Source organism: Chelonia mydas, chromosome 2, assembly GCF_015237465.2.
Source record: "Chelonia mydas isolate rCheMyd1 chromosome 2, rCheMyd1.pri.v2, whole genome shotgun sequence".
In the NCBI taxonomy this organism is placed as follows: domain Eukaryota; kingdom Metazoa; phylum Chordata; order Testudines; family Cheloniidae; genus Chelonia; species Chelonia mydas.
In genome coordinates this window covers 193,554,484-193,567,417 of record NC_057850.1, presented here as the reverse complement: position 1 = coordinate 193,567,417, position 12,934 = coordinate 193,554,484, and the positions used below count along the sequence as shown (strand labels likewise).

General features: G+C 41.1%; 1 protein-coding gene and 1 long non-coding RNA gene across 3 annotated transcripts in view; both read left to right on the top strand.

Moving 5' to 3' along the window:
• LOC122464686 overlaps positions 1–5,183 on the top strand; it is a 33,590-nt gene extending 28,407 nt beyond the window's left edge. Inside the window, exon 3 of the long non-coding RNA XR_006288958.1 lies at positions 2,432–5,183. This is a non-coding gene — a long non-coding RNA (uncharacterized LOC122464686). The remainder of the gene's footprint in view (positions 1–2,431) is intronic.
• The window catches only part of UBE2E2 (ubiquitin conjugating enzyme E2 E2), a 335,608-nt gene that overhangs the window by 151,844 nt on the left and 170,830 nt on the right, over positions 1–12,934 (top strand). The window lies entirely within an intron of this gene.

The following is a 12,934-nucleotide window of genomic DNA, read 5'->3' as shown; positions in this document are numbered from 1 at the left end:
AAGGAGAGTGATCACTTTAGATAAGCTATTACCAGCAGGAGAGTGGGGTGGGGGGAGAGAAAACCTTTTGTAGTGGTAAACACCCATTTTTTCATGCTTTGTGTGTATAAAAAGATCTTCTATACTTTCCACAGTATGCATCCGATGAAGTGAGCTGTAGCTCACGAAAGCTTATGCTCAAATAAATTGGTTAGTCTCTAAGGTGCCACAAGTACTCCTTTTTCTTTCTGCGAATACAGACTAACACGGCTGTTACTCTGAAACCTAACAATAACTATGGGTTTCCTAATGAAATTAATAGTCATAAGGTTTAAAACAAACAGAAGGAAGTACTTCACACAATACACAGTCACCTGTAGAATTCATTGTTGTGGATATTGTGAAGGCTAAAACTTATAACTGGGTTCAAAAAAGAATTAGATCAGTTCCTGGAAGATAGATTCATCAATTTCTCTTAGCCAAGACAGTCAGGGATGCAATCCCATGCTCTGGGTGTCCCTAAACCTCTAACTGCCGGAAGCTGGGATTGGATGATGGGATGGATCACACAATAATTGCCCTGTTCTTTTCATTCCCTCTGAAGAATCTGGCTTTGGCCACTGTCAAAAGATAGGATACTGGGCTAGATGGACCATTGGTCTGACCCAGTATGGCCATTCTTGTGGTCTTATGTTTACTGTAAATACTGTTAGTAATATATCTATGTTATGGAACTCATTCATACTTACTTCCTGTATAAGTAATTCCACACTGTACTGGTCTTGATTTCTCCCTAATAGTAACTGTCCTTAGATCTTGACTAAGTACTGAAAATTAATCCCACTTCAGGAGAACTTTTTCTTTTCTTTTCTTTTCTTTGTTGTTGTCATGGGAGCAAGATGTATTTTTAATGCATTCATGTCATATTTTTATTTAAATTATATGGTTCTACTTTACTGAAAGATATTAACTGTATGGATCCAAAGGCTGTTTTCATTTGAATCTGACCTATAATAAACCAAAACTGTTAATGAAGCAATAATGTATGATTATTGGATTAATGAATCGGTGGCTTTTTTGGAGGGTTGTGGGTGGGATGTGAGTCCTCTGTTTTCCCTATGAAACTCTAAGGCTTGGTCTACACAACAGACTTATGTTGGTAAAAGTACATCAGATTTTCCACACCCCTGAGCGACACAGTTATACCTACATAACTTCAGGTGTAGACAGCATTATGTCGACAGAAGGGCTTCTGCCATTGACATTGCTGCAGACACTCTGGAAGGTGGAGTACGTATGCCAACAGGCATAGGTAGCACCTTCACTAAGCTCTACAGCGGTGCAGCTGTGCTGCTGCAGCTCTATAGCTGTAGACAAGCCCTAACACATGATAACTTCTCTGTCCTCAAAGCATTACCTGGCAGTTACCCTCTTTTCACTTGAAAAGCAGGCAAAGTCACTTCGTAATCTGTCAAAGGGTTTGAAGCCAGATCTCTTATTTTACAGCTCTGTCTCAAGAAAATTCATGTCTTTTTCTATCAGCGTTACTTCCTGCTAGTACAGTGCTCCACACATTGTTCTGAAAGTACAGAAGCATTTCTTTGTTTCTAAAAGGTTTTTAGCTAAACCCCACAGTGCTTGTGTAAATTGTGCTTGGTCGAGTGAATTTTTTTAAATGCCCTGTAGGAAGAAGGGAGAAAAGAGAATTTGTTCATCCTTGTGTACTATAATTCCTTTCCTTTCCTTCTGAAGAAAGAGAATTTGTCCATTATTTGTTTTTTAACTAAGTTCTTTTGTTACCTTTTTTAAAATCATATGTCCCTCCTTATAGGTACTGCCTTACCTATTAGATAGGCAGGGTTTTTGTTGCTGTTTTTAATATAATACTATGTAATAGTGTATGTGAAGCTAATTTTGTTTGGATCCACAGGCCTACTCTATTAATGCTTCTCAACCCCAAGACTTTGTAATGAGGGACAGTGATCCTCAAAATGAGGGTCAAATACCCCTTGAAATGAGAAACACAATGAAGGACATCAATTTTTTTTTATTGAACATGCTTTTATTTTATATATACATGTACAAGCATGCAAATAGCCTGGAATTTATGATAATGGAACTAAACAATGATTCTGTGTATTAGCATGCTTTATGTAGAAAGCCACTGTTAGTATACAATAAAATAAGAAGTCCATTTACTCTAATGTTCACTGTTGTATTTTGTGATAGCTCCCCCCGCCAACTCCTTTACCACATTCTACACCCTGGCTGCTCACATTGATGGACCGTACAAGTTTTGCTTTAGCAAGAGAATGTCCATCATGACTCCTAAAATAATTATATTCATTATTGATGTTGGAGAAGGTCCAAGAGGGCAAGCCATGGATACAGGTTGATGCTCATCAGAACAAGCTGGAAGAGATAATTAATGAATTAGCAGTAGCCATGCCAGCTATACATGGAAGTTCATGAGAGAATACACAGAGTAATTAATGACAACACAAACAGCAGAGAGGTCCGCTAGTCATTTGTTGAAGGCTCTGTACTAATTGCCATGACTCTGGGACAAATTTTCTAGCTGAAGAGATTTGTTGACGTCTGAAGAGTTGTTTAAGGAAACTTTTCCTGATGTTCCCAAACACTCACTTCACTGTCTACCAAACAACATCCTGGGCACCCTGGCTGCAACCCTGCTGGCCCTGATGTTGCCTCTCTGCCTTTCTCCTTCCCCTACACCCATGTGTTTGATCTTCCTGCACAAATTTGGCCCATCCCTCCCCTCCACTTTGCCCTGAACTTCAGCACCCATTTCGCAGCAGGGAGCATGTTGAATCCCAGGTAAGGGCAGAGTGAGGACATTGGCTTCAGCAGATGCTACCAAACGTGCTCCGCAACAGCGAAGCAACCCATTGTGTAGGGGAACAGATTGTGACACTATACCTTCCCTCTTCCCTCCCATTCCGTCCTCGCTTTGCTCTGGGAATGCATTCCACTGAAGTTAGAATGAGGGCAGCAGCTTCTCTGGTGACTAGTTCACATCTACTTTGAGTGTCCTGTTTCAACCTTTTTTTTTTTTTTAATTCTTCCTATTTCTAGCCTGTATGGTAATCTGTATTTTTGGATGGTTACTATTCTGTTAATATGGATGTATCAATTAATTTGAAAACAACTATCTTAATAGTAAATCAAAAACTACCTACTGTGGAGAGGAGAGCTGTGCAAATAACTGATATTTTTCAGAATTTTTGGTGAATCAAAAGAGTCAGAAAAATTTCTGCTTGGGTTGAATGAAATATTTTGTCCAACTGAAACTGAAGATTTCTTTTTGGGCATTTTAAGCCTTTTTAAATAAAAGCAAAGGAAACAAAGAGTTAGATTCACAAAATGGTTCTGGAGGTTCTGCTGCCTTTGCACCCACTTGCCCAATAGATAGAGCACTCACCTGGGATGAGAGAGACCCGTGTTCCAAGCCCCACTCTGAAGCAAGGACTTGAACCTAATTGCCCTTCCCCCTGCATGAGTGTCCTAATCAGAGGCTATAGGATATTTTGGGCTGAGTCTCTCTGTCTCTCCTGTTGTAGCTGTTCCAGTCATTGGAACAGGAACTGGAATCCAGGGGTCCCCCACCCACAAGTGTCCTGATCACTGGGCTATAGAGTCATTGTGACTCTTTCTCTGGTCCAAAGACTATTAAAATATTTATATAAAAATTGAACAGCTTCAACGTTAGAGATGGAGAGAGACCTACATCAGAATAACTTAAAGCTTGATAATTAGGGCACCTACGTGGGAGGTGGACTCATGGGTTCAGATCCCTGCTCAAGAGCCAGGGACTCAAACCTGGGTCTCCCACGTCAGTGCCCTAACCATTGGGCCATTGGATGTGGAGAGCAGCAGCGCCACTGCCACTGTTTTGTGAATGGTACCTAAATCCCCTTGTGACTCTAGCCCAAAACCTCAAAACGTTTCATTTTGACATTTCTGATTTTTTTCTTTGTTTTTAACAAAACTATTCATAAAATGTTTTGGTCAACCCAAATTTTCCTTTTTTTCGGGGGAAAAAAAAAGTTTCAGCTGAAAAATGTTGCCAGCCACAGTTGGAGATGTCCTTCACCTGCATTTTGATTGCAGTTATTCAGATGCAGGAGTGACAAGTCAAGGCGCACACAGCACAAAGGAATAGTAAAATCTGCATTAGCTAGCAGTGTGATTGATCATATGTTTGTCTACAGAGTCATAGTAATTCATGCTGTTCAAAGGCCTAATCACTACCAGAATTTAAAAAAAAAATACTCTCTAGATTTTAGACTTGCATGGAAGAAAAGCAAGAATAATTTATAAAAGACACAATGTTGTAACTGAAAAAGAGACATATAATCTAAACCATACGGGTAGCATATCTGGATTGTGTAGATTAAAAAAATCATGGATTGTCATTTTTTTTAACCTGCATATAAAGGGCTGTAATTGTTCCGTGGATATCTGGTTACTACTCTTGTCCTTTAATATTACCTGGACAACTTTAGTGAAATTATATAATTAATAGATCATATGTCACTGATATATACATTACGCCTTCTGGGCCTGATTCAGGAGAGCATCCTTATTTAGAGAAAGCACTTGGGCACATGACGAAGGCCCGTTGACATCGGTGGGTCTTAAGCATGTGCTTTCCTGAAGTGCGGCCTGTGTTACAAAGTATATATGATGATGTACTATAAAGGCTTTATCAGAATCAGTCTGGCTGGTGCATTACTTGTCAGTGGCAAACCTACAGGAGGTCATTCCAAACATATACTCTGTACATTCCACATTGTTGAGATAAAAACTATCTTTAATTTATTTTTTTTTAAATCAGCTTACTATTTTGTCTTTGACCATCAGTAACAAACCCCTTTAGTGCTTTGAATCCAATGGCCCGGACCTCTAAAGGAAAGGAAAGAGAAAAATGTCAAATATCTATAAATTACTGAAAGTATTTCTATACATGAAAATGTAATTAATTCAAAGTTTTGAGACATCTTTAGGCTACAAACCTGAATGTGGTGTCTCCCAGGGGAAAGATGTAGATCTCAGATTTCCAAAGGTATAAAGCACCTCATAAGGAGTCTGGCAAGAACACCCCAGGAACCCCGACATGGGGTATTCTATCTGCTACCCAAGATCCATAAACCTGGAAATCCTGGACACCCCATCATCTCAGGCATTGGCACCCTGACAGCAGGTTGTCTGGCTATGTAGACTCCCTCCTCAGGCACTACACTACCCGCACTCCCAGCTGTCTTCGAGACACCACTGACTTCCTGCGGAAACTACAATCTATCGGTGATCTTCCTGAAAACACCATCCTAGCCACTATGGATGTAGAAGCCCTCTACACCAACATTCCACACAAAGATGGACTACAAGCCGTCAGGAACAGTATCCCCGATAATGTCACAGCAAACCTGGTGGCTGAACTTTGTGACTTTGTACTCACCCACAACTATTTCACATTTGGGGACAATGTATGCCTTCAAATCAACGGCACTGCCATGGGTTCCCACATGGCCCCACAGTATGCCAACATTTTTATGGCTGACTTAGAACAACGCTTCCTCAGCTCTCGTCCCCTAATGCCCCTACTCTACTTGTGCTACATTGATGACATCTGCATCATCTGGACCCATGGAAAAGAAGCTCTTGAGGAATTCCACCATGATTTCAACAATTTCCATCCCACCAGCAACCTCAGCCTGGACCAGTCCACACAAGAGATCCACTTCCTGGACACTACGGTGCTAATAAGCGATGGTCACATATACACCACCCTATACTGGAAACCTACTGACCGCTATGCCTACCTACATGCTTCCAGCTTTCATCCAGACCACACCACACGGTTCATTGTCTACAGCCAAGCTCCACGATACAACCGCATTTGCTCCAACCCCTCAGACAGAGACAAACACCTACAAGATCTCTATCAAGCGTTCTTACAACTACAGTACCCACCTGCTGAAGTGAAGAAACAGATTGACAGAGCCAGAAGAGTACCCAGAAGTCACCTACTACAGGACAGGCCCAACAAAGAAAATAACAGAACACTACTAGCCATCACCTTCAGTCCCCAACTAAAACCTCTCCAGCGCATCATCAAGGATCTACAACCTATCCTGAAGGATGACCCATCACTCTCACAGATCTTGGGAGACAGGCCAGTCCTTGCTTACAGACAGCCCCCAACCTGAAGCAAATACTTACCAGCTCCACACACCACATAACGGAATCACTAACCCAGGAACCTATCCTTGCAACAAAGCCCGTTGCCAACTGTGTCCTCATATCTATTCAGGAGACACCATCATAAGGCCTAATCACATCAGCCACACTATCAGAGGCTCATTCACCTGGACATCTACCAGTGTGATATATACCATCATGTAGCAGCAATGCCCCTCTGCCATGTACATTGGCCAAACTGGACAGTCTCTACTTAAAAGAATAAATGGACACACATCAGACATCAAGAATTATAACATTCAAAAACCAGTCGGAGAACACTTCAATCTCTTTGGTCACTGGATTACAGACCTAAAAGTGGCAATTCTTCAACAAAAAAAACTTCAAAAACAGACTCCAAGAAGAGATTGCTGACTTGGAATTCATTTGTAAACTGGATACAATTAACTTAGGCTTGAATAAAGACTGGGAGTGGATGGGTCATTACACAAAGTAAAACTATTTCCCCATGTTTATCTCCCCCCTTCCCCCCCGCCCCCCTCCCCCACTGTTCCTCAGACGTTCTTGTCAACTGCTGGAAATGGCCCACCTTACCTGATCACTCTCGTTACAGTGTGTATGTCAACACCCATTGTTTCATGTTCTCTGTGTATATAAATCTCCCCACTGTATTTTCCACTGAATGCATCCGATGAAGTGAGCTGTAGCTCATGAAAGCTTATGCTCAAATAAATTTGTTAGTCTCTAAGGTGCCACAAGTCCTCCTTTTCTTTTTTCGGGTACAGACTAACACAGCTGCTACTCTGAAACCTAGAATAAGAAGAGATCTCTTGGACTTGATTTTTTGTTTCCTCTCTATGAAGGAGGAGGAGGAGGAGTATTTTAAGGAAAACTGTATTCCCCACCCCACCTTTTTGTGTCTGATAGAAATTAACATATGTTGTATGCAGTGGTGTTGTAGCTGTGTTGGTCCCAGGATATTAGCGGGACAAGATGGCTGAGGTGATTTTTATTGGACAAACTTCTTCATGACTAACAGCTATCTGTTTTTTTAACAAAAAATAAAACCATTATATTATCATGAGAAATTTTGGCAGCTGAAGCTGTGTTTAATCTGTAAACAGGTTAGTAATATTTAAGACTTCAGTTTGTATGCTGGGGATTTTCTTTTGTTCCTAACAGTTCTATATTTAAGATTACAAGAGCTTCCAGGCAGAACTGTTTGGGTAGTAAAGTGATGAACTGACACCAGATTACAGAGCAGGGGGAAAAAAACATTACGCTAACAGCAGCCAACAGCAGTTAATGGTTTTCAGCTGTTGCTGATCTAATTGATCTTGTTTCTATAACAGAAAGCAGTTTTCTGTGATTCATATGTCTTCTTATTGGAATGTATTCTACTCCCTTGTTTTTTAAGCCTCACTTACTCTGATTTTCCCTTTTCTTAAAAGTCATCACTAACAATGTGTTCCTTTTCAAGCTAATATTTGTCCAGAAAACCCTCTGTCAGTCTGACTTTAAAAAAAGAAATCAAATCTTCCCTGTTTGTCACAGAACAAAATTAACCTTTGAATTAAAATAAGAAGAGAAGAAGCAGATAGATTATCAGAAATGCTTAGCTGAATTTAGGTACTTACTCCATACACTGAATTGTTGGTGCCCAGTGACATCAACCAGTTATTGTTTTCCATTCATACTTAGCTTAAACCCACAAAAGCTTATGCCCAAATAAATCTGTTAGTCTTTAAGGTGCCACTGGACTCCTTGTTGTTTCTGTAAAAAGAGAATCATTGCATGCATGGTCTATAGCACTGTTGCTCTTTGTATTGTGCTTAAATAAAATATTGTGTGTAACACATCTGCTCTCATCTTTTCCCAGAAAAAAATATCATATAGCACCTGTTTGAATGTGTGCAGGTGTTTAATCTTACATCTCGCCTCACCCCTATAATCTCCTTTTGCCCTTGCAGAGGTAATCTAGTATCACAATGGGAGACAAAGTAACATTTACAACCTAGAAAGCCTATTTGCCTCTTGGAGGGAAATGGAGGCTGGATGTGGCTGAATATATATATTTTTCTTTTTTAAAATGTTGATACAGTGTCCCCTGAGGATTTTTCCTATATGAGGTCAAATAACCTTGTTCCTTTGTTCACTCATCCCTGCCTCATTCTGAATGCTTGGGGCTATTTTCTGAGTATTCCATTTCATTTCCATTTAATACTTCCACCATTCTTGTTTTTTCTTTCATTTATCAATTCAGAATAATTTTACGTCATGTGAGCAGAAAAAAACAAAGAGATGACTTTTGTATACAATCTTGTAAATGTCTTTTTGAAGAAAAACAAAACTTGAATGTATAAACAAGAATTATGAATATGAATTCAGCAGAGCACTTAAGTCCAAATCTAAGCACTTGCTTAAGTGCTTTTACTGAACTGGGGACTAGATACTGCAAAAAGGTCAAACTCTGCCACTCTATAAGCTGTTCCCCTGAAATAAAATGGCTTACTCACAGAACAAGGAACATCTAGCACAAGGAAGGATGACTGCGTCCAGCCCGAAGTAATTATGCATTTGTCTTTGGGTAGTGTCACTATGGGTGCTCCACTTCAGGTGTGCTCATACCTCTTACACCTTTAATTGGAGATTTTTGGTAATAATGCCTGTTGTTCGGGCTGTGCGTGTGCCCTGTGCTTCCTCATGCTCTGCTCCAAGGCTATATAGACCTGTGCGGGAAAATGGCCCAGTTCCTTCTCAACTATCTTGGGCTGAGACAGCGCATTAGTGTGCCTTACTTTTGAAGTCTTTTAGCCTAGTTACACTTCTTTAGTTTGTTTTTTCTTTAGTTATTTTCTTTACTTTTTATTTAGGGGGACTTTCTCTTGATCCCTTTCCCCTTTGAGGAGGGGGACCTTCCCCTGTTAGATTCTGTTGCCCCAGCATATGCCGAGCTCTGCAGATTTTAAGCAGTGTGTCTCTTGCTGGGAGGCCATCCTGGTCAGCAAGGGCATTCCCCTTATGTCTGCTGCTTGGGAGAGTCTCATATCCCACAAAGTGCTCTATCTGCTCCGCTTTCAAGGACAGGGCAAGAAAAAATTCACTGCTAAAAGTGAGATTCTTAATGATGGGGTGTTTCCTCCAAAGGGCCTGAGATTCAGGTGAGGAGATCTCTTCTGGACATTGGTTGCTGAGTGGACACTGTGCCCATCAACTTTGTCACATCCATCTGGGTGTATGTTAGGTAAATCCACAGAGAAGACCCATAGAAAATGGAGTCATTCTCCACAGAAAGAGTCCACCTCAAAAAGACCTCTATCCTCACAGAACATGACCAGTGCGGGAGACCTTGTGTCCTACTCGGTATAGCTGAAGCTCCAGATACTCTCAATATCAATTCCCTTTATGTCACAATTCACCTATTTCAGAAATGATTCCTGTGCTTTTCAGGAAGCCAGGATAACTTTCAGTATTGAGTGCTTCCATTCAGCCTTTTCTCTGCTCCAAAAGTGTTCTCAAAGGTGCTGGCAGTGGTTCCAGCTTACTTTCGGCATCAAAAGTTATTTGTTTTTCCATATCTTAATGACTGGCTACTCAAAGGCTGGTCTTACAATAAGGATTTCAATACCATAAAGAGGATGAGATCTCTTTGCTGCAAGCTAGGGTTGCAGCTTAACAATGACAAATTCATGTTGAGCCTGGTACAAAGAATAGAGTTTGTAGGAGCCTCCTTGATGCTATATCAGCCAGTGCTTATCTCTTCTTCTCCCGCCCCCCACCTCACCCCCAGATTCTTGACATTAGCAAGTTTTGTCTCAAAGATTCAAATCAGCCCACAGACCTCAATAAGAACTTATCTTCAAATGTTTGGACACATGGGAGCCTGCACCTTTGTGATGCTGTGTACAAAGCTCTGCCTTTTATCTTTCCAGTTTTACATTCCGAACAAACACAGCTTGAACCAGTTAGTGTTGGTCCCTCAGTGGATATGAAACTCTCTCAATTGATGGAGGGCCCCCAGACAAGGTCTGCATGGGGATTCAACCTCCTCTTTCTATCAACATAATGATGACTGCATCCCTGATGGGCTGGGGATCACACCTGAGGACCCTCACTGTCCAGGACAAATGGCCTGTCCAAAAGACATGACTGCATGTTAATCTCTTTGAATTGAGGGCAGTCAGGAATGCTTATATCCACTTCCTGTCTTTAATCAGGAACAAATTCATAAAGATTTCCATGGACAATATAGCTTGCATATTCTGTATCAACCAACAGGGAGGGGACAAGTCCCCTTCCCTTTGTACTGAAGCAGTAAAGCTCTGGAATTGGTGCATAGCCAATTGTCAATTCTTATTTTGGCAACTTATCTTGTGGATATACAGAACAGGATAACAGACAGCTTCAGCAGGGACTTCTCCCAGGGATAATGGGAGTTGGAGCCTCACATTCTCAATCAAATGTTTTGGACTTGAGTGGTTCCAAAAATAGACCTCTGTCACTGTGGCCAATAAGAAATGCTAACACTTTTGCTCAAGGGGTAGGGGGGCTGGGTCCTCTCTCTTTGGGAGATGCCTTGCCCATTCTGTGGACAAGAGGCCTTCTATATGACTTTCCCCGCCATGCCCCTGATTCTGAAAGTGATCAACAAGATCAAGCATGACAAAGCCAGAATTATATTAATTATTCCCAACAGTGGCCCGGAGAGATATGGTATCCTTACCTGATTCATCTTGCCATTTGTAAGGCGATCAGCCTTCCATCCATTCTTTACCTTCTCTCCCAAATCACCAACCATACTCTTCATCCCATCCTGAAGATACTTTGTCTCGAAGCTTGGCTTCCTGATGGTTCATGGGACTAGAGTCGAACTGTTCTAAGGAGATACAACAGGTATACTGAACAGCAGGAAAGATTCCATGAAATGTACATACCTCCACAAGTGATGAAGATTCAGCCTGTGGTGTGTCCAGAGAAGTGTTCCATCTGTTCATTCTTCCCTCTCGATCATCCTTGACTACCTCCTAGAGCTAAAAATACCCAGGATTTTCTGGGTTTATTAAGGTCCACTTGCCGTCCATTCAGCAGTTGAGAGATTCTCAGTCTTCACCCGTCTAACAGACTTTTTGGGGTTTATCACCTGCTTGTAGTATTGGAGAAATAGGGGCAGTAGTGGCAAGTCCTCCATTTAGAGTATTTTTCAAGGACAGGATTTCATTACATTCGCACACAAAATTTTTACGTATGTGTCATCTGAATTTCATATCAACTGGGTTATCCCCCCTGTAGGGTTTTTTAATTTTGTTTGTTTGTTTTTTACCAAAGCCGCCTCATTCCAGAAAAGAGGCCATTTTACGCACTTTGGATGTTAGGAGGGTGTTAGCCTTTTATTTGGAAAGAACTAAGTCATTTAGGAAGTCACTCAGACTGTTCGTGGATGTTCTGGATAGATCCAAAGGTTCGGTGATTTCTGCCCAGAGACTCTTCAGGTGGATTTCTTATTGTATCATATTATGCTATAAATCTGTAGATATACAGCCTCCTTCTAAGGGCCATTCCATAAGAACTTTATCTACTTCAGCAGCATTACTCAAGAATGTTCCTGTTCTGGACATGTGTAAGGCTGCTAATTGGTCTTCCATACACACCTTTTGCAAGCATTATGCAATGGTCCTGTCTTCTAGATCAGATGCTGCCATTGGAAATGTTGTCTTGTCTTCAGTATTGGACTTGGCTCTGAAGCCTTTCCCCTCCCGCCCCCGGCCTCCAGCTGGGGGTACTGTTCAGTAGTCGCCTGAATTGGAGCACCCACAGGGACACTACTCAAAGAAGAAAGAGGTTATTCACCTTGTGCAGTAACTGGAGTTCTTTAAGATGTGTACCCCTATGGGTGTTCTACTATCCATCGTCCTTCCCCCTGTTTCAGTTTTTCCTCTGTGACTTCATGGTGGAGTCAGAACTGAGGGAAGTTCACCCACACAGCCCTATATAATCTTGGAGCGGGGCATGAGGATGCATAGGGTGCATGCATAGGGCAAATGGGCACTACGACCAAAAATCTCCTGTTAAGGGTGCAAGGGGAATGAGTACACCTGAAGTGGAGCACCCAAAGGGACAGACATCTCAAAGAACTCCAGTTTCTGCACAAGGCGAGTAACCTCTGTTTTTTAGTGGCATAAGAATATATGATCAACAATCACTGTATGAAGATCCTTTAAAAATCCAGTTGATCAAATAGTTGAACATCAAAGCAAATTTCCAGATTACCTGAACAGTCATTTTTAAACAGATATACCAGAAAAATCTTTCTCATCGTCTTGGTCAAAGAAAATAAATTGTCTGATTGGTATATAGCCACAACTTTTCAGTGAAACAAATGGAAGGGTTAAAGTCTAATGAGGAAAACTCCCTGTCAGAGAATCATGAGCACTTCCATACCCATGTAAATAGGAAAAAGAGTCAAGAAGTGAAATAAAATGGTTACTAAGTATTGTCTCACTTTACCAAGTGTCATGTTGGAGTCTCCATCACTGACTATTTTTAAATCAAGTTTGGATGTTTTTCGAGAAGATATGCTCCAGTTCAAACAGAAATAAATTCAGGGAAGTCCAGTGGCCTGTGTTTCACAAGAGTTCAGAGTAGGTGATCACAATGGACCTTTCTGGCTTTATAATCTGAGAGTCAGGAAAAAGGAGTTTATTTATCAAGATTTTCGGCAGCATTATAAATATAA